We start from the raw sequence: 21,920 nt of genomic DNA on the forward strand, positions 1-21,920 counted from the left end.
GGTCTAACCTTTCCCATTTGTTTTTAATTGTCTCTATGCAGAGTAACAAAACACATTAGCCACTACGTAAAACCCTTAAACTCAGATTCACTTAGAATACATCATGCACATAACCATCTTTTCCACCTTAAATATCTCAATAATACAACAAAAATAATTGTAACTGAAGTTTTTCTTTAAGATTCAGAGTGCATAATGGTCAAATGTGCATAACGGCCACAACACTGAAGTAAACCATGAACTAGTAATGAGTAGCATGTGCATTCCAGAAGAAAACAGGTAAATTTAATGGTTGTACATTTATTTCTACAACAAAACCTGGAAAGAAAGGAGAGAAGCAAAGAGTGCACCAAGAATAGGACTATCACATGAGCAATTAGTTAGACACTTAAAAATTACTAACATTAGGACCTAATCTTACTGGTTTTTTTAATTATATCAACAAAATGTAGCATTGTAATAGTTCTTAAAAGTTCAAGAAATTCAGCACCTTGAACCTGATTCTAAAATGTATATTTAGTAAATTATGTGTTCTGGAATGAGAAAATGTAGAAGCAAAGGATTTGAAAAATAGCTTTGTAACAGTTCACAACAGCTATAAACAGGACACACCAGTAAAATTCATTTTTAAGAGGTGTTGGGGGAGTTCTAACACTCCACCCTCATACACAGTTTAGACTGTAATAAGAATGACTTTTCCCAATGTTTGTCATTTTATGAAATCTTCTTAAACGAAAACACCCAAGACTATGTGTGGGCTCAATAGAATGATTTATTTTCACTAATCAGAAGTGTTTCAATGTTACTGCCAACTGTAAGTAATGGAGTTTAGGTGGTCTCACAGGCAGTCACAGCAAATGTTACTTGACGGAGTACAGAATCATCTGTAGCATTGCTGTGTCATTTGAAACAGAAAATAATTACAACTTCATGTGAAAAAAGACAAAAAACTATAGAAAAAAATAAATTAATATGTTAAGAAATAAATTTTATTAAGAACTGTAATTAGAAGCTGATGGGTTAGATATTTACTGATCAGGACAAGTACACAAACTGATAACTGAAAAAGAATTTTTTTTTACTTGGTCTTTATTATTTCAATATGATTTCCAGTAGTCATATACATGGTTGTATAAAAATCATTGCATCTAATGAAGTCAGTAACCATGAAAGCAGCAGTGTGAGATGAGCAGATATATGACAGAGGTGAGTGAACCTAATCCTAAAAAAACGATTTTTCTGAACTTTGGAGGAAAGAGGTTAAACACATAAAATAGAAAGACAGCAAGGTCTCCTCACACACTTTTTATCATCCAAAGAAAATAATAAATAAATAAATAAAATAGAAACGGCCCACTTTCTAGTGGTTTTAAAACAGTGTCTTGAGGTTTCTCCCAGCAATGACCGTGCTTCTTTCATCTCATATTTTGCCAGATAAAGTTATTCATATTTAAATGAGTATTATGCCTATGCAACTGTAATTAAAACCAAAAACCTGTTTTATGTTACTTATTAAAAATAAATCTTTGCTTTTAATTTTGTTCATACTCTTAGTCAAGTATCATTAAGACAGAAAATATTCTCTATTCCAGCAACAACACAACTATTCACCTTTTTCATGCATACGCTTAAAGCAGTCACATCCAAAAAAGCATAGCTAATTCCATGCTTGAAATCAATGGAGTCTGTCAAGAAAAAAGGGCCTGCAGATTTTGCTTTGGTTGCCCCAGTAAAACTCTTCAAGAGATTTCCACATTTTGCACAGGAGCTGTATTTATTATGAGTACCATGACATACATTTCACAGCCAAGGCAGAACCATTTTTCACAATCTTTTGTTCACAGTCATTCAATCATTTTTTCAGTTCATGTGACAGTATCCAAAATAAGATGAATAGAGATCTTTTAAAATTCTCAAAATGACATATCGATATTTTAAGTCAAATGCCAACTGACAATCTTCTGCATGCGTACTCTTCAACAGTGCTGACATTCCTCAGAAAAATTAATTCTCCTTCCTCAGCCTCTAGCATGCAAACTAGTATTAGGAACATGTTCCATCTTTAATAAGTTGACCTAAAGGGATATGAAGAATAGAATAATTTTCAAGTTTCGCTCTTATTTGGGGATCATGTTAAAAAAAAAAAAATCAAAAATCAAAAAGAGGAACACAAGAAGCATTGTCTTGGAAAGCTGTATGCCAATAAAAGTGAGAAACTCCCATCAAAATGTTCTCAATTCTACTTAAAAAAAAAAAGTTGAGTACATGTTTCCCGTCAAAAATAGACAAAAGATTTCCAGAAAATATACACAGAAGTAACTAGAAAGTTTTTCTGACTTTTCTTCCCAAGTTTCCTAATTAGGAAATAACAACAATGCCATGGGTTCCATTACAGTTTATTTATCATCTGCATACTCACTGGAAAACGGTGGTGTAAACTCAAGTGTCAAACCAGAACCCATGTTCTCACTGTTACCTACAAGTACAGATGTTCTGCATAATTTAGCAACTTACCACTTTGTGAGCAGTCTCAGTAAATTCATAAGCACCACTCATGTTAAAATACAAATCCATACAAATATGGATTACTCTTATCTGTTCTTAAAATCAAGGACAAATTCCTTCTTTGTCTAAGTCTCTGTATTCCACGCTCTCCATAAGAGAGGCAGTTTCTAAATAGCACATAGCCTGTCACTACAGTGATTAAATCCTATCTTATCTGCAAAGCTATAGCAGGCACAGTATGAATTTCATGTAGCTTTAAATATAAAGTTTGTTTCATGAAACACACCTCTTCTTTTTGTTCTCACAATTTTATTATTTTTATTCCCAACTAGTCCAGTGCTTTGGGCATTCACTCAAAATACGAAAGACCTTCAATTCTCTCCTCTGTCTGAATGGATTTAAACTCTTATCATTCAACCCATCTTCTGTTGCAATTTAGATAGAATGCAGCAGTGTTCATTTAGCCAAGGGAGTGGAAAGAGAAAAAGGGAAACTGTGACCCAGGAATTAGAGCTTTCCTTGGATGAGGCGCGACGTGGCTTCCCACCTCATGCTCCATTGAGTTTGCGACAGAACAAACAGGCTAGGCATGGTATGGAAGGCTGCTAACTGCAAAGCTACTACTAGTACATGGCAGAAAAGTACCTGGATTCCACCAGTGCTGCAGAAATTCTATTTTAAAATAAAAACTCCAAAACAATAGATATATAGATGAGACTTGGGCTAACGTTCTATTGTTTCAGAATAAAGGCAAAACAATTAAAATAATGACACTAGAAATAAGAAACCTGCAGAGGAAACAGTAAAAGTGCCAAAGTGTCTTGATTTTTCCTTAACTGTCTTTCAGCCCTAACAAAGATACTTTTTATAACTGAAGACAAATTAACATACTAAGTTCAAAACTGTTTAAGATTTAGCCCACATTAAAAATTATGATTCATTTTCTAAAATGACTCAACTTTAGATGAGGAAGACTGAGCACTCAGTTGAGACTGGAATTTGGTGTACCATTTCTCCCATAATCAGAAAACGACAAAACAGAAGGAAAGCTTGCCCAGATCACAACTTTGTCTACATTTTCTCCCCATCCATCCCAGAAAAATCCTTGAGAAGGATTTTTTCTTAAAAAAAAGGGAGATAAAAAAATCAGACTTATAAGACAATTTATATAAAACTCAGCTTATATAAGACAAATTACATAAAACAAAAAAGGGAAATAAGCACTAGAAAACGAGTGAATTATCAGTAATTCCCTTATAAATCTAGATGTTTTTCAATCTCAACAGAAACTCATAATAACCTGCATACTTATTAGACCATAACTATTGTAACACCTACCATAAAAAGTAGAGTAATAACCACTTTCTACCTTTATTTCCCTTTTGTTAACTTTATACAATATGAAAAATATCACAGGAATCCAAAGTCCTACCATGGCCAAGTTCAGAATTTATATACAGAAGCTCCAGAGAGATTTTCTATATATCCTCTTATGTTTGGGGAAAAAAAAAAAAAAAAGTTGCAACATTCAATGCACAATTTTCTGCATGCCATCAAAGCTTAGCTCAAACGCAAAAGCCCTGCTTGATAGATAAGCCAATGAGAAGCATGGGGAAAAACCCACCACTCTATTGACATTGCAATTTTTATACAGGTTCTTATTGTTCTATGAATTTTTCTTTCTTTTGTGGACGCAACCATACAAAAAAAAAATCTGTGTGTATATAGGAATTCATACACATAGCTTTTTTTCCTTTTACATAGTTTATTTTATTCAGAGAACTGGATAATGCTTTTGCTCAAGCTATAGCTATGCTTAATCTAAAGCTTTACTGGTCTAGAAACACCAGTATGTTAAAAAGGCCAAGCCTGCCAACAAACCTGTATGCAGCACCAAAGGGTAAAAACTGTTCGCCTTCCAACAAAACAGGTTGTTTCAGTAAAAACATGGTTCACCTAGCATGACTCAGTCTTGCAGCATGTCTGCATTGGTAAGAGATGCCTGATGGTTGACAATGAACCAGCAGAAGGCAGTAGCTTACATGTTCTATGCTTCCTGTACATATGGCTGCACGCTCACTGGCAAAGCTCTTTTAATATAGGTCACGCCTTGGTTTTGGTTTGTGACTTGTAAGTGGTCATTTGATGCAAATTTCACAAAAGAAACAAACATTTAAAACCTTAAGTGGGATAAACACTCTATTTTGCTTTTCTTGTAAACAGAATTTAAAACCTATTGCAGCCTTGAAAAAAGTGGCCAGGCTAGGAAAGCAATCACTGTCCAGTGGTCTAAAGGAGACCTCCCCTCACTTGTTGCTACCAATGGTTTAGGTAACACCCCTTAAACTGGAGAATTTGAGTGACTACACCCTCCTGCAAATCACATTCCCATTGAATACTGTGACAATTAGGAAAAAGCTTCTTAGAAACGCAGGCAGAGTTGGATTGTGCTGTCTAAATACAGTGGCAAGTGACTTCCGCAGCGGAGAATGGAGTAGGTGAAGGAGACAGGTGAGGAAGGTGGAAACAGCAGCTCCTGCTGCAAGGGACAACTTCTTCCCCCTGACACTGGATGCAGGAGCTGCCTCTTCACCCATCCTCCCTGCTGGGGCCTGGCCTCACAAGGAGGAAGACTGATTCATTCTACCCATTGCTATGTAGCAAATGATACTTAAGCAGACAATCAAGGACTTTTTCGTGAAAAAAGCAATACTGACTGCAAGCGCCAGCACATCTTTAGTCCACATTAATAAAAAATGTCCAGCAAATCCCACTTCCCCACAGCAGATGTTCAAATGGAAGCATTCAGCAAATAACAGGGATTTGGGCAGGAGTAAGGGGAGGCTTAATTTTTGTTTGTTAGTGGGATAAACTTTGAAAGTAAGAAATAAATAAAGGACAAAAACATACTCCAGGACTTGAGAGAGGAACTGCAGGTAACTCCTGCAGTAATTAAAAACATTTTGACAAGAAAATGAAATAATCATCTTCTAGATTTTAAAATAACTACAGCTAACTTTCTGGACTTCTTTTGGACTCCTTTGCCTCCCGATTTTCAGAAAATTAAGGCTGAAACAGTTTGAAAGATCCTCAGAGCACATCTCCGAGAGCCAGTTTCAGGGTGTCAGGGTGCTGCAAGGGCTGGAGTCTCCCTGGGGCCAGAACCCCATGGCTGCCCTGGGGCAGCAGGGCCTGTCACACCACTACAGCTGGGAGCAGGGCAGCCCGGGGGCAGCCCCAGGCCTGAGCATTGGCACCTCCCTGGGGATGGGGCAAGACCAAGGATTTTGGACCATGGGTGGGCCTGACTCTGGGAAGCTGGAGACCAGCCCTGCTGTAGTGTTGCCAGGGAAGGGCTGGCCAGTCCCAGGGGGCTGCCATGGTGTCCTGGGTCTGGAAACCCTGGGGGAGGCTGGGCGGGCCTGGCAGTACCCTCAGGGCTCAGCAGCAGTGTTCCCTCACCCTAAATTTATGAGGCGAGAAAGCCATGATATGGCAAGTCATTCTAATAGCTTCAAAATGCAGTATTTGTGCATGTAGTTAGTACGCCGTACTTCAGAAACACCTTGTCCTGAGACCGGGAGGAGGAGACACCTCAGAAGACCTCTCCAGCTCTCAGATCCCATCACCCTGCTTGAGTCTGAAAACTAATACAGACCTTCAGCAAGTAACTTCGTGGCTCCTTCTTTCCCTTTTCTCATTTCCTGCTTATTTCGAGCTGGTCACAGTATCTGATACAGGCTGCCAGCTCGTAACTTCTCCAGTTAGAGTGATGATGAAACCATTCTCTATTAAATTAAATAAGTAATGCTACTGACAACATATTTCATATTTCACCCCAAACACTAACTCTTAAGCACTAATTTTCTAACATCAAACAGTCAAATCGGTTTGCCTTGAAATTTAGCATGTAATATTTCTGATGTTACGCAGAAACAGGGAAATGGCTTTGTAAGTTTGAGCATTTAACCTAAACGTTAATTATGGCTTCAAAAATTATTGAACAGATATATGAACATATGGTATATTCTCACATACCTATATACTTAAAACACAGGTCTATAAAAAAAGTAAGTAATTTTTGTAGTTATAAAAACGAGTAGCTCAAAGAAATGAAGTAAAAAGGGCACAGGGTTGCACATGTCTAAATTAAAAAATTTTGCATACTCTGTGTCACAGATTAGAAATATTTTGTGTCGGGGTAGGCAGCTGGTCTGCCGACAACCTGATTGGAGAAGAGCTTGACCTTGACAAGATTACAGTATGCCCTTGAGAAGACGAGACAGACAGACGAAAGACTGTTGTAAACAAGTTTGAGGAAGTAACGGGAACACAGGTGTTAGCAACTAACCACCAATCACATTTGTGAAAAACAACTGTATAGCCAATAAGCTTTTGCCATGGTAGCATAGAGATATTATAAAAAGGCAGATAATAAAGGGTGTGGCGGCTTTTCGCCTTGCATGCTAACTTAAACCAAATGGGTCTCCTGTCATTTTTCTGTCTCTACAACGACAATTTTGAAACTCTATCAAGCACTGTAGTACTGTTACTCTATACTGTTATTCTGGCATGCACAAAATTCTCTTGTTGCCTGATTAGATAATAGTTGTGAAGACTCCACATGATGTAGTTACATATACACTGTCTACATACAATGTTGCCATTTTAGTTTATATATACATGCAGATATACATATATGTTCCATCTGGTGAATTCAGATCTATTTTTGCAACTGGTAAGATACTACCTGATCTAACTTACCAAATCTCCATAAAAATTAACTTAAGGTGGCCATATACAGTGTGGGGAAAGGAAAAAAGTCTCCACTAGATTCTATATATCTTTGGACAGCATAAGCAGATTTGGCTGCTTGGGGCATTACACGATATTTTGTAGTTGTTAAAATTGTGCTCTAGTTCACATAATAAGAAATTGCCTGAAGGTTCATGACTCAATACTCCTGATTAACAAAACAAACAACTCATTATTGCTTATGTAAAGCCTCTTCAATTTATATTTCCTTTCTAGAGGGTTTTTAAGTTTGTGTGTGTTGCAAGTGTTGACACTGCAACAGCAGTTCTAATTTTCCACCATTTCTGCTAAGAATCTTGCCATAATTTCATTTTGGATAAATCTTTGAGTACTTACGGTATTACAGGTGTTGAGCCTGCGGAAACATTAATATCATAGAAAGTTTAAAGTTAGGCACTGAAAAACTAACGGCTGTGTTGTCCATAGGAATAAGCTGCTACATAGACATCTGCCTAGGCATCACAGCCTGACACAGAGTTTGTTTCCACTCTGATATTCACACATTCAGCTACCTCATAAGGCTACTGAAAAAGCGTACTGCTAAATAGACAGAATTAAAAAACAGAACTCAAAAGAAAAAAGGCTGCAGACTGAGCAGTAAAAAGCAAAAGTCTGAATTCCAGTTCAAGACCTAACTTAATACTGTTCTCCTAATGCCCAAGAACTTGAAGTTTAATGAAATAAAGGACTGATAAAAGCACACAAGTTTGTATTAATTGTATATGAGGAAGATTGGGAGTTTCCCTATTTCCATTACTATAGCAAAGCAACTCAGTACTTTACCTTCACACATTAACTAAGGTTAATATATGCTTATTTACCTTAACAATTGCCATTGCAAACCTATCCTGGGAAGTCTGCTTTATGTTCAATTGCTCTTAGAAATAAGTATGTTTCAAGTACTACTTCCATAAATCTTCCAGCTGTGGAGTTCAAAATTTAAAAAAATTCCATTTCCATCTAAGCCAGTTCTGTGTCCAAGTTCAGTACAGTTAAACATGTCTTTTACAGCATTGCTATATCAAGTCTTTACTTTGTCAGCATTAAATACTTTCTCCTATTAATTAACTGCTTTATCTCATTAATATCTTACGAGACTTTACGGACAATATTGACCCTAACAGACAATGCTTGAGAAACAGAGAGTATAGGAGAGAAGTACTATGCATAAACATCAAGGAAAGGAAAGCTCTTAAGATCAGTTTACGCTCCTGGAGAGCTGTGTGTAGAACACACACCCTTGCTTGCTGCATTTCAAATCCTTTCACTTTCACTACAAATACACTAGACCTGAATTCTGTATCTGCCTTAGTTTCAAGGGATTTAATCTTCCACTTTTCTAATTTAAGATCAAAGCTGGAATACGGTAATTCTTTGCTCATTCCAGGACTCCAAGGAGACAGCAAGCAAGAATAAACCTTATAATATAGTCCATTGATAAAGGCAGCATTAAACCCTACTACCATGACTATTTGTGATGTTATCCAATGACATTTTAATATTAAAAAACAGTCCTTGGAGAGGGACACTCCCAAGGAAGACTGCATTTTCATGAAAAATTACCTTGCAAGGTGTACCAACATTATTCAGATAAGAAGCTCCCTCAAGCAAGTTTATAGAGCTCTCTAATCATCCTAAACAATAGCCACTTAACTATATAATTTAAGCAGTTTAATACATTTGGCTTAGTTGCCCTCTACAGGCCTAGAAGCCAAAGCCCATTTGCTCTCTTAAGCTTTATTTCTTTCTCTGTTATCACTTTCTGGAATCCCCTATTCAACTGATAAACAAAAAAGAGTATATACATTCTCAGCCATCTTTGTTCTAGTCCCTCAGAAATATCTTTAATCCTAAAATTATCCTATAACCAGTCTTCCATGGTTTTATCCCATCAATCTGTTTTTCATTTCTATTTTCCCACTACTTCATTTTCTCCAATCTTATTCCCCAGGATAGATGTTTGCTCTTTTATGTGCTACCACCAATTAATAGTTTTTGTGTAACGGACATAGCAGTACACAGGTATCTGTGTTTTAAAACTTGTCTGTCCAGCCCTATAAGCTTGTCTCCTTGTCTTTGAAAGAAGAACCACTGTATTTTACATTAAGGAAATGCAAAATGGACTGCATTCAACAAATCTGAGTTATAGGAAAGTCAGACCTTTATTCAAAAGGAATTGTCTTGAGAAAGGAATGAGAAGTACTACAGATCTAAACTGATTTTTGCCTTAAAACACTGATGATGGACTGTTGGATAAATATACTAGAACGAATGAACAAAGATGTAATTATGAAGACATCATGCAAAAAGGATGAAGTAGTGTCATAAAATAAACCTACCATCCAACAAACCAAAAACCCAATCAAATAAACTAGGAAAAATGCAGCTTGTACTACAAATGCATGTAATTTAACTGAGTGAAGGGTAAAACAAAGTTCTGTGAATTCTGAACATGTACACAGTAAGAGTGCTTCTTACTTAGAAGAATACGAAGAACTATGAGAAATAAGATAAAGAACTTGTTAAATACGTACAAAACTGTCAGAGTTAAGTTGTGTTAACTTGGGGTTTATTCCTAATATTTCCAAGATAGTATATCATCTTAAATGCATTTCTAACATTCACAAGGGTCTTTTTAGCCATCAATTAGTGATCGATGCAATTTACTTGGATATTTAACCAACACTTTGGATCAGGAGCGGAACCAGTCCCTGACCAATCAAACAAATTTTATTATTATAAAAAATACTTTATTCAAGATATTTTCTATTGTCTTTGTTTTGAATACTATTGCATAACATGCTCACATCCATAAAAATCTACTGAAAATACAAAGCTACAGAGGTTGCTATAATGATGAATGCAAGTTTTCAGGACTTTTGCCATGGCCGAGTAGGATAGGAATCTTTCAAATAAAACATGGCAGTGTCTGTCTTTCCTTTAACAACATGACACAGCAGATTCCATTTACAGCAGTTGCTGTAAACATCTGAACCAGTTACCTTAGAGACTTGACTAGACACATACCCAATACATCAGTACCAGCATCTTTTCATTACCCTTTCCAGTTCTCAAAAAAACCCCTCTATTAAAGTTAGTAGAATATCATCGTTTTACAGTTCAAATGACAGTATAAGGCAAATCAAGTCTTTCTCCACTTTGAATTTTTCAGAATAAGATCTTAAAAACAATGACTGAAAAACTTTGGTGACAACAAACAAACAAACAACAGGACACATTCCCACTGCCTAATTTCCACACCTATTAACCATTTGGCTTTCTCACCTCAGTGAAGTCTAAGCAGATCTTTCTAAATGAACTGGAAAGCTCTTTTTTTTTTCTTCATCCTATAGGTCATTACCAAATATATTGCAAAGGTCTCTCCCAAGGGAAGGTTTTGTCTACTATGAAGTCAAAAGTTGCAACTCTAGCTCCTTTATGCATACTGAAATGACTGGGTGTAGAGATAAAAGTACAGTTGCATCAGCGCAGACCTCAGTTTCACAGATTTGAAAAGTACACTGACGACTTCTGCTCCAAAAATTTACTCTTGAGGTACCAAAATTAGCTAAATTAAGCCAGTTCCTTTAAAGCTGTGTGAGACAATCACAATTTGACTGTAATGTGAGCATACTCTGAGTTAGTTTTACTTCCATTTACTTATATCATCAAACTTTTAGTATCTTTCTCCTCTATGGAAACATGCAGCCCTATGATAGGTTTATTATAAAATGGCACAGTACATACAGAAATATCTTAAATAGCATATATTGTACCAATTTATTCCATGTAAAGGACCATTACCAGTTAGCACCCACTATGGACAGTTACTGTAAGTGCAATACTGATTAAATCACTGATTTTTATAAAGTAGTTTTGTCATTTACCTGTCAGTGTGGTTAGAACATCTTTTATCAATTTCTGGCAAGTTCACCAAAAATTTCCTCACCAAAATCTGTTTCCAAATCACAAATGAGTTCCCCATCTTTGGTTAGGTCTTTCCTTAAATCATCCCTGCCACAAATCCTGCCAACAATCAATACACTTTGGAGCAAGAATCATTTACTTTGCCAATCCATAATATTACAGCTTAAGAAAAAAAATAGGAAGGAGATAAACAAATCAATTTACTAAAACATCTTTTCTGTCACATACACTTCAAACTACACAGATAGGCCCCTAAACTAAACTCAATGCGTATTTAGAAAAAGATAAATGTCTATTTACTGTAAGCTTAATGTTTTATTAACATATTTTATATATATTATATATAACATCTTATTATGTTTTATAAACATGTAACCATAAAATAAAGGTATTACAACAACATTAAGTTACCTAACCTAGTAGCAAAACACTAGTGACATGACACTGGCATTCATCAACTTAATGATGCCACAGACAAAAGGCAACATAACAGTAATGAACTAAGAACACTCCCAGGTCCCAGGATTCAAATTTATAACCCTTCCTAATCCATCCACTTCTACCTCAGTATGCTCACACAGGACAGGTTTATTTAATTTTATATTGTTCAGTTAGGAAGATTAACAATGATACTGTCCAGAGCATTTAAGATCAAGATAATTTCAGCAAAGATGATCTGACAGAGCAAAAGCAAGCAGAAGAGACCTGAGAAGGAAAGAAGGATGAAGAGTTAATCACCAAACAGGATAAAAGGAACAAGAAAAGGAAAGGTAGGAAAAGGCAGATGAGACTTCAAAAATAGGAAGACAAAACAGAAGAGGAAAGAAAAGTTGGCTCTTCTGATCTTCCCTTCTTTCACCTTTCTCTTCTTTTGCTCCTTCATACCTTTTTCTAAGTTGTAACTAACGTATCTTAAGAGCATTTCTGAGAGCTTTTTCTCTTTATTACTTACAGATCTTAATCTAGAAGTATGTTCTCATAATTTTCCAAGTTTTCAGGGACCTTAACCTCCTGATGATCTAAAAGGAATACTTCTTTTCAGAATAAAGATATTCCATCAAATGCTCTCTATAAGAGGGGAAAAAAATTACAAGTTAATATTAGATCATTTAGAAATACAAAATTATAGTCACAAGCAGAACCCTCACTTCTCCTGAATTTTTGTGTTCATCATTAACTTGCAGCTGAACATTCCAAATGTTCCATAAGTCTGATTATTAAAAGTATCTAAATGTAGTAATATGTTAATAAAATAGTTTGATCTAAGCAAAGACAAAGAGGCAAGAGGATGACTGGAAATCACTTAAAAACCTGGGGAACAGGCTAGCCAAGAGAGCGCTACATTCCAAGTAAATGCAAGAGCAAACCATCTGTGAACTTTTTGACTCAACTGCTTGTGGAGATCAGGCTTATTAGGCATAGTTTGCCTTGGTTTAGGAAAAATTGATGAAAAGGAAAGTTGGTCGATTCACTGTAAGATGAGAATGCAAAGAAAAGCAAAACAAAACTAGACTTCGGACCTTTGTCAAAGAATGGTGAAGGAAATGTAGGCTTTTCCCTTGCTTTTCAAGCTGGGCTCTTCCTTTCCTGTGTTATAACCTGTTTCAAAATTAGAAAAAGCAAAACATTTGAACACCTCTGTTGTGAAAATGTTGCTCTAGACCATTTTAACCTAAGAAATCTGTTCTTGAAAAAGACATTGGAAGTCCTGGAGCCTACCAGGCATGCAGTAAGTGCAAAACACAGTAGACAGTATCTTACGAAAAGATCGAAGATATTTAGTCTCAAGGAAAAATAAACTCTAATGTCTATGGGGATAAACTGAGGAGCATAGATCTCCTTAAACAATAGTCCCACGCCTTATTAGAGCCTATCATATCTTTTAAATACCACTGTATAGACAAACATAAACCAACTGTAAAACCAGAATTTACTGAATGCTATTTAGCAGGTAACATGCTTCCCTAACAAATACAATTAACAATAAATATAGGCTATGTTATTTTTACTTGGCATTTAGGATGGTCCAAGCTGGGGTGTTCCACTCTTCCTGCAGCCCCAGCCCCACATGTTCTTGTTCATTCTCTTACAATGTAAATTCTCTTAAAAGGTTTTTAGGCTTGGTTGGGGTCTCTAATTAGACATATAAGAAAACTGGAGCCACATTTATGCTCAAGTTTTTCACAGAGCAATGACTTGGTTTTGTTCTAACACTGTGCGTGTTTAGTAAAATAAAGCTTATCCCGGACTGTGTATTAAAAAAAATGGCAGAGAATAAATTACTTACTAGCTTTCAATATGTATGAGATCATGGCTTCAAGATAAGTCATATAATAAAGACCCAGTTTCCTGAAAGTAGTGACGCACAATCCTCTGTACCATTAAGAAATATGCCAGACCCTTGTCAGAATATCTCAAGCTTAGTGTCACTCACAGATAGCAAACCAGAGAATATATTCATAAGTCACACTAAAATAAAGAATCTATGATTTACACCCCTTTTCTGTGTCTTATAAAAAACTCTAAATCTGAAAAAAATCCCCACCCAAGATGAGATATGGATATGAATATAAATAAAATGGCTAGACAAGAGGATAACTTATTTTGGAGAACAAAGTAAATGTTGAAATTTTGAAGCTGCCTTCAGAAATCAAATCATCCAAATCAAAATTCTAAGGCAATACAGAAATTTCTCTTTAATGATTTTGCTTATATTTAAATGTTACATTTAATATAAGACTGTGCAAACTATTTGCTTTTGTCCTATCAAAACAATCTGATAAAATTTTTAATAATTTCCTTTGTTAAAAAGAAAACCTAATGCTTCGGTAGATAACATATTCCTATAAACCCAAATTCAGATTCTTTGACAACCAGATTTCACTTTACTTTTTTTTTTTTCCCAAGTAAAATATTGAAATATTTAATTCTGTAAGCATCCTTCAAAAGGAACGCTGCAATGCTTTGTTTCAAAAGAATTTGTTGTTCTGTGTGCCTACAAATGGCACTATTATGTAATGATACTCTGATTAGCTTGTATCAGGCACTAGAGGAATCCTACAGCTCCTGAAATAAACTGAAAATAGACTCCAGCTGCGCTGCTGCAGCAGTTTACTGCTCATTTCTAGATTAGGAATCTTTACACTACGCTGCAAAGTACAGCACAAGCATGTTGCTTCTCTGGGAAATTCCCAAATGTGACAGCCTTTTATTCTTGTAAGAAGATCCAATTCAGCGCCCACAACATGGATACAGACACAGAGCCCCTTTTGGATCTACACAGGTTCTCTGTTCCACCTGTGAGCATTCATTCCCTTGCCAAATCGGGTCGTAAGGATGGCCTTAAGCAGAAGTGGAGAGCTGTTTGTGTGGGGACTAGATGTGTCACTGCTGCAAGAGGATGGTGGAGAGACGAAGGGGGGAGGACGTGAAACCCTGCAGGGAAGGGGTGGAAATGGGGACACCCTTCTGAAAGGGGTAGGGGGGACAGTTGGTAACTGCTGCTGAGAGCATGAATGAGGAGGGCAGCCTGCAGGCAGGCAGAGCTTCTCAAAAGCTCAACAAAGCAACATGGCTGCCGGTGCTGGACTCACGCTGTATACAGAAAATACACCATTTTCCTGCTATCAGAATTCAAGTAATTCCCTGGAAACTTTAATCATGGATACAACAACGTGCATCATATGGAGTTAACTGTAACCACATAAAAGCTGGAAAATCAGAATGAAGGCTTCCCATTCAGCCTGCTGTGTGTCCCTGTGAAGGCATTGAGCGCTTTACAAAGATCAAGAATGTACTTCTGTCCAATTCTAAAGCGAACAGCTAGAATTCAAGTTGTTCAAAAGTTTGCATGAGAATCAGTAGATAATTTGAATACAGAAAAACAAATACATTTTTTATAAATTATTACTTGTTACCTTTCTGAGAACACAATGAATGAATTCCTCCACCGGAGGAATACTGTATATTTTTTTATTCTCACCTTACATTCTGCCCAGTTCTGTAGCATCTCTTTATTCCAACCCTCACATAGACCCTTGATCATTTAACGCATACTGCCTTGGCTTCCCATTAAGCTTTTTTTCCTGTCTTTATTTTTATTTTATCCAGCATTTCTCCAGTCTTAATAGCTACTGCTTTTTTCACCTGTACCTCCTACTTATCTTTCACTCCTGACATCTACATACTTGCAATCTTTTAATCAAAATAAGCAGCTAATGACAATCAGACCCTAACTACCTCCTTGTTCACTCTCTCCATGTTTTTACTTGACCTGCACCATTTTTTAAGGCTATAGATTCATGTAAATTTAAAAATCTACAATTTTCTGACTATGATTAAAAATAGAAAAAGTGTGATAAAATGAAATGGGATGGTCTTTACAGAAGAAATACTGATAATGAATTAATTTCATAGAGAATGGTGATGCATACCCTGTACAAATTAACACTGTTAAAACAAAATTTAATTTTTATAAGTCAGGAAGATTTAAGATTAATTTTCTCAGTTTTTTCAAAACTCCAAAAGCAGACTGCTAAAAAAATGGTTAGAAGTTTTAAGACGTTATTTGAATTTCCAGACCTGCAAATGGAAATGGAGCAGAACATTCTACATTCCCCTAAAATGACTATTAGAATTACTAGTTCGAAAGCATTACTGCATAAAATTTCAAAATGCAACTGGATGCCAACCAAAAAAGCAGTCTGAAAAATCTCAGCTCTGGTAGCAAGTTCCAGAGCTATCTACTGATGGTCGTTTGGCAAGGGCTGAGAGTAGCCACTTTTACAAAACTCCACTGATCACTGAAGTTATGCAGCATAAGCTACTAGACTTTTACCTAAGACTAAATATGTATAGTGAGAGAGAAGAAAAAAACCCTCTAGAACATGTATGCAAGGAAAATTTTTTTTTCAGAATTATATGGAAGACTATTACTTACACTAAATTGAAAGCCAGTATCAGGTAAAAGTGGGAATCCATCCTGGTGAAGTGTTGTTTCATGAAAGATTAGGACAAGAATTATATTCTCCATAAATATTAATACTAAAAAGTGATTAAGAAAAAAATGCATAATGAAAATAATAAAAATCTGCTATGATAAAGAACTCTTTTTCTCCTTCTCCTTTTTGTGAAAGGGATGAAGATGTTTCCCATTTCTTCCATCTGTTCGTTTTTACACAATTATTGGTTTGCAGTAACTGAACAGGTGACAGAAATGGAAAGCATTTGCATCTCTTTCACAAAAGCAGAAAGAAAATGAGGCAGAATCCACTCCTCAAAACAGAATAGGGCATTGAGACAGCATTTATGGAAAAGACTGAGCAGATAAACACAGGCATTTAGTAAAACAGAGTCAAAATCAAATCCCCAGAGATGCTTCACAATCTGTAAAACAAAGCAGATGATCAACTCTTCTAAGCTAAAACTAGTTGAGAACTGTGGGTATATGTTTTTTCTTATTATCACTGTATTTTTGAAAGACAGAGGTATGGGTGTGTGGTCTGTAAGAAGCTTGGCCTAAAAACACTAGAATGCAATTAGAGACCATTTCATAGTGATATATTAACAGTCTGAGTAAGAGAAGCACTTATAAGAACTCACCTGCTGTTATATACAGGACTAATCACAATTAAAAGCCCTAACAGTTTCCCTTAATCATCACCTCAGAGCACTACACATGCTATTATTCTCTGGCACTATAATATGTGTAGCAACCAGCAGCAAGTGAACACAACTTCTCTGTCGCTGGCATCATGAACAGCAAGCCCATATGTACAGAGCTCTTGTGTATCCCTGGTTGCTACTACATTGACTCCTGAAGGGGAAAAACAGGACATGACAAATTCTTTCTGCATGGGACAGAACAACATTCTGTACATGTAGTATCTTGGGTGTGCATTCCTATCCAGTAAAATTATGTCATTCCTTACCTTAAATAACATCTTTCAGCATAAAAGCTGAAGTACACATCAACTGGCAAGTTTAACATAACAAAAATTCAGCAATGTGGTATGGTTATGCAGCTTTATTCAACAGAAGTAACACAACACTCAATGAGGTCTGACTCGGTTTCAAGCCAAAGACTTTCTGTAGTGCAGAGACCATATTGCTAGTTTCCACTAGAATAATTAAATGGAGATGTGATTATAACTCATTGTGCATAATTATGCAAAATTTGGTATTGCTTTTTATGTCAAGACAGACTCTGAATAAAGATTTACATATTTGTGCCTGGAACCCTTACAAAACTTTACAGATGCATGCCTCCCAGGGACAGGATGCTAAGCTGTAGAGATGACTGGATTTGTTAGGGGTTTTTTGTTTTGTTTAGGAGGTGGGAGGGGAGGGGGTGTTGTTAGCCAAAGATGCTACAGAGGTTTTGTGGCTAGATAACAAAATGGGGATCGAAAAAAAAAAAAAAGGACAAAAAAAGAAACTCAGGTTCTTATGAAAGCTGTTAATGGTAGGAAAACCATGAAATTTAAAGTAAACTTATTCAGGTTACTTTTAAAAATATGAGCTTAGATAACTTTAAGCTCCACTGTGTACACAGAGCTGCAAAGTATTTATCGTAAGAGTAGAGTCAGTCTTGGAGAGTTCACAATTTGAAGAGTAGCTCAGTAGTCCCCCTACATAATCAGTCATTACATCCCTAGAACTGAATTAGAAGGAAGCACTACTCTGGCACTTGCTTCTTGAAACCTAATCCAGAAAAACTTCAGCGCATGCTATAATTTAAACACATAGTTACACTGGGAAATATTTTAGAATGTGCTTTTGTCCCATTTGGGACAACTTAATTATATTTTGTCATTCTTTCTGTGTGTCCCTTAAACTCACAGAATCCTCTTAAAGCACTGACAATTTAAAATTATAGTGCCATATACTGTTTAGAGATATCATGGTCCTCTTTGGAGGTATCACACATTAGAACACAGATAAAATAAGGAACTTGGACTTGATGAACAATGTGACAAGATTCATTGTGTCTAAAGCAAAACACAAAAATATGGTTCTGTACTTGAAACAAAACAAAGGAAAATTATATGTGTCAGTATTCCTTGAACTACTAGCTAATTCCTAATTAACTAACATCTTATATACTGAAATCATTCTGAATGAATAATCATTTCTGATTTATTCTAGAATAAGAGCACCCCCAAAGGGAATGTAAGTGGCTTATTTCAAATTCCAGTTTGAGTACTTACTTGGATTCACCCTCAACCAAATTAGGTAAAAAAGTAGTCAAGCTTTAGAATCAAAAATAATAGCACTTGTGCACATTTTCACCGATTTTAATAATAAAGAATTTATAGAAAAACTTCTACAGGGCTCTCTACAGAAGACAATAGTTATCTTAGAGTAATTTAAATCATTGTTACAAGATAAAATCTGGCTAGCCACTAACTTTCTATTTGAATTCTTTTCCTTCTGCCCCAGGTCATTCCTCTCAATCTCACTATTTGTTTTTATTCATTTAGTTATTTTTTATGAGCAAATATCCAAATGTCAAATAAGACTTTCCAAAAATCAACCTTTAGGTACTAAGCTCTGTTTTGGCTCCCGTCTGCTGTTCCGGCTCTGAAAGCTACTTTGATTTTGTCCTAATCATCTTTCTCTGAGATCTGTTCTTCTCTCAGTTTGCTTAAATCACTCAATGCATTACCTATGACTTGTAAAAATAGCACAGAACCATCAATTTTGGTCTACCAAAAGTTGGTAGACTCCAACGTTATTTTGTTTTGTTTTCCCATAGTTTAATTTTCAAGTATTTTATAACTTTTTCCCCTTCAGGACTTTCATCTTTTTCATCCCAGGAACTCTGAATCTCATATATTCATGCTGGCAAAATGGTACATTTACCATCTATTTGTAACCTTAGTTCAAACCTAGAGTAATGTACTTGCCACTCACACTTTTTCTTTGCAACTCTTCAATCTTTCATGTCTAATACAGTTTTGATAATTTCTCAAACTCTTAGAGCCTATCCAGTACTGAAGTGCCTCTGTTCATTAAAGCACTCAGACACATACTTGGTATATAAACTGTCTTCCCATCCTCCTCTTATAACTGTCAAAAATTTTCACTATTTCCTTCCATTCATTTCAACCTCTACAATATATAGGCTCTTATGCACTATACAGCCTATGCTTTCTTCCAAAGCTGTGATGTCAATAATGACTTCCAAGGTCTTTAATCTATTCTGATACAGGTAAGGATGCTAGATTCTGTCCCATCTCTGTAGTGAATTTTAAACATAAATAACGTATTAAAAGTATAAATGGCCCTCTACCTGAAAAAAAACAAACAAAAAAACAAACAAACAAACAAAAAAAACCACAACAACCAAACAACAGTTTTAAAGCTATTCAGTATGCCTTCACAAATGAAAACATCTATCTATTACTAGACCAGTTAATTCTGGGAAGTACATTCTTCAGAACAAATTCACTATCACTATCATACTGCTACAATTAATTTGAGTGTCTCAATAACACAAATTCTTTATAATATTTTATGTTGAAAATAAAATCAAGAATTTATATTTTCATAAACTATGCAAGAAACTAATATATTAGAATTTATTCACAAGTTCTTTTCTCAATATTCCATATTGGTTTTAATAAAATTATAAATAATAAGCCACACAAAATCTGACAGTTCTAAAAACAAATTTAGCAATCAGTAATGTCCTTAAAAAGCCATTACATTTTGCAATGCAGCCAACAAAACTATGCAGTGACACTCCGTAACACCCACTAAAAATCTTCCAAAGCCACACAAAAAGCAATATATTTTTAGAGCTTGAAAAAACAATTAAAACATACATAATTATAAGCACATTTAAAATTTTTGCTTCTTTTAACCAGCAGAAAACAACAGAGAAAAATGCAATGCAGCGCCCTTCAACCCCAACAAATGGCAGAGGGAGAGAAGCCTTCTGACACCATCAGGCAGCCTAAGCCCACTCTTTTTCAAACAGAGGCCTCCAATTTTTGATTTCAGTGTTCAAGAGCAACCTATCTCCTGTTCTCAAAAGCAACAAGGATGGCAGTTTTGGCTCTCCTTTCTTCAGAAATCCAGGAGAGGCAGAACAGTGTAAGCGGTAATGCCAGTAGCAAAGTATATTTTTTCAGTGGACGAGCTGGACAAGCAGCTTTCCCCTTCTCTCATCCTGCATATGAAGCTTTGCTCGGCTGAGGGGACCTGCCATGAGCTACTGGTTCTTTGAGTTAGAATCCCATAAAAGCGAAGAGGGATCATCCCTTCTCTCAAAGCTATTTTTTTCAGTTTGTCTGATGAGTCATGGATTCTCATCATTTGAATTACACTTTCAAGCTCTTCTATAGAAACACAAAGACTAAAAATACACGCTTTTAATGAGAGCTGAGATTCTGCCACAGTCACGTGGGTCCCCAATTAGTCCCTTCTCCCTTCATTTTGTTTCTTCAAGGCTTGGTGAACTGGAATTCTCTGTTTGTGACATCAGGCTCATTTCCACAGCAACCAATTGAATTATCCCCCAAATCTTTATAATAGGGAATAAGCAATAGGAACAGATGAACTCTTAAGAAACAAAAGCTTCTCACTGTTTACATGCAAATGACCATAGAAACAACCAAACAATAAAGGTAAAGAAATATGAAAGATACATAGAAACACAGGAAATGTAACAAAGACATAATCAATGTTTATATATTTTACAGTGTATAAATACACGCTCAGTAATTTTATGACCATATGTCAGATTTGTAATAACCATAAGATGTGTTCAGTGTCAGTAACAGCTGATGCTGCAACACTGGGTGTTAATGACTGGCAGCATGTATCTGTGCAGCTTCAATTCCAGAAAGAAATGATTATTTTTGACAGAGGAAACAGGAACCAAGGTGAGATGACACCATTTGCCTCTCAGGATTCTAAGAGAGGAAGTATTGCTGCCAGCCACTGCACACCATGGATCCCACAGCCACAGAAACCTGAGAATTAGGGCTTCTATGTTGGACTTCGTATGAACTCTCTAGAATTGCTTCTTGCAATGATATCCTTGAAAATGGAAATGCATAGTCATCGACTCTTCCCTTAAAGACTTACTGATAATTCCCTTCTATTGCAACAAAGGACCAGCATCTGGGAGTCTGACTATTTTATTTAAGAACCATGGATCTATCTGCACTTCTAAGAGTTAACACAAGCCCTGATACTATTGGCAGTGCTAGAGCTCTGACTAACTTAATCTTTCCCAGATACCTAAACAGCAACTATGCTCCCAGTGGTAACACTGGAAACTTAGTAATATAATCTAGAAAATAATATGATTATCCTAAAAATTAAGGTCAAACACTATCCAGTCTCAGCACAACCAGTTCACTATCTGTACTGTATTGAACTATTGTGTTTCACTGCTCAGTGAGACTGAGTAAACATTACAATCTTCTCCAGGTGTTGCAATCGCCTTCTCTCCCCCATTCTCCTGGAGGAAGCAGATGTGCAAGATGGCTGCAAGTAAATCTCCATCTTCTAGTGAGGCACCAAGTGCTCCTGATGACAGGACAGTGTCCCATTCGTCACACAGCAAGCATGGCCAGTGCCTGTCTGTACTCAAATGGTGAGTTTGTAATAACAACAGCCTTTTCTAACAGTACTTTATCTCTGGAATTTGGGATCAATGC

The 21,920-nt window shown here is 36.1% G+C and overlaps 1 protein-coding gene across 4 annotated transcripts in view; it reads right to left on the reverse strand.

Annotated features, from left to right (window-relative positions):
• Nucleotides 1-21,920, reverse strand: part of DGKB (diacylglycerol kinase beta) — a 356,999-nt gene that overhangs the window by 293,326 nt on the left and 41,753 nt on the right. The gene's annotated exons all lie outside the window — the stretch shown is intronic.

Source organism: Strix aluco, chromosome 1 (genome assembly GCF_031877795.1).
Source record: "Strix aluco isolate bStrAlu1 chromosome 1, bStrAlu1.hap1, whole genome shotgun sequence".
Classification (NCBI taxonomy): domain Eukaryota; kingdom Metazoa; phylum Chordata; class Aves; order Strigiformes; family Strigidae; genus Strix; species Strix aluco.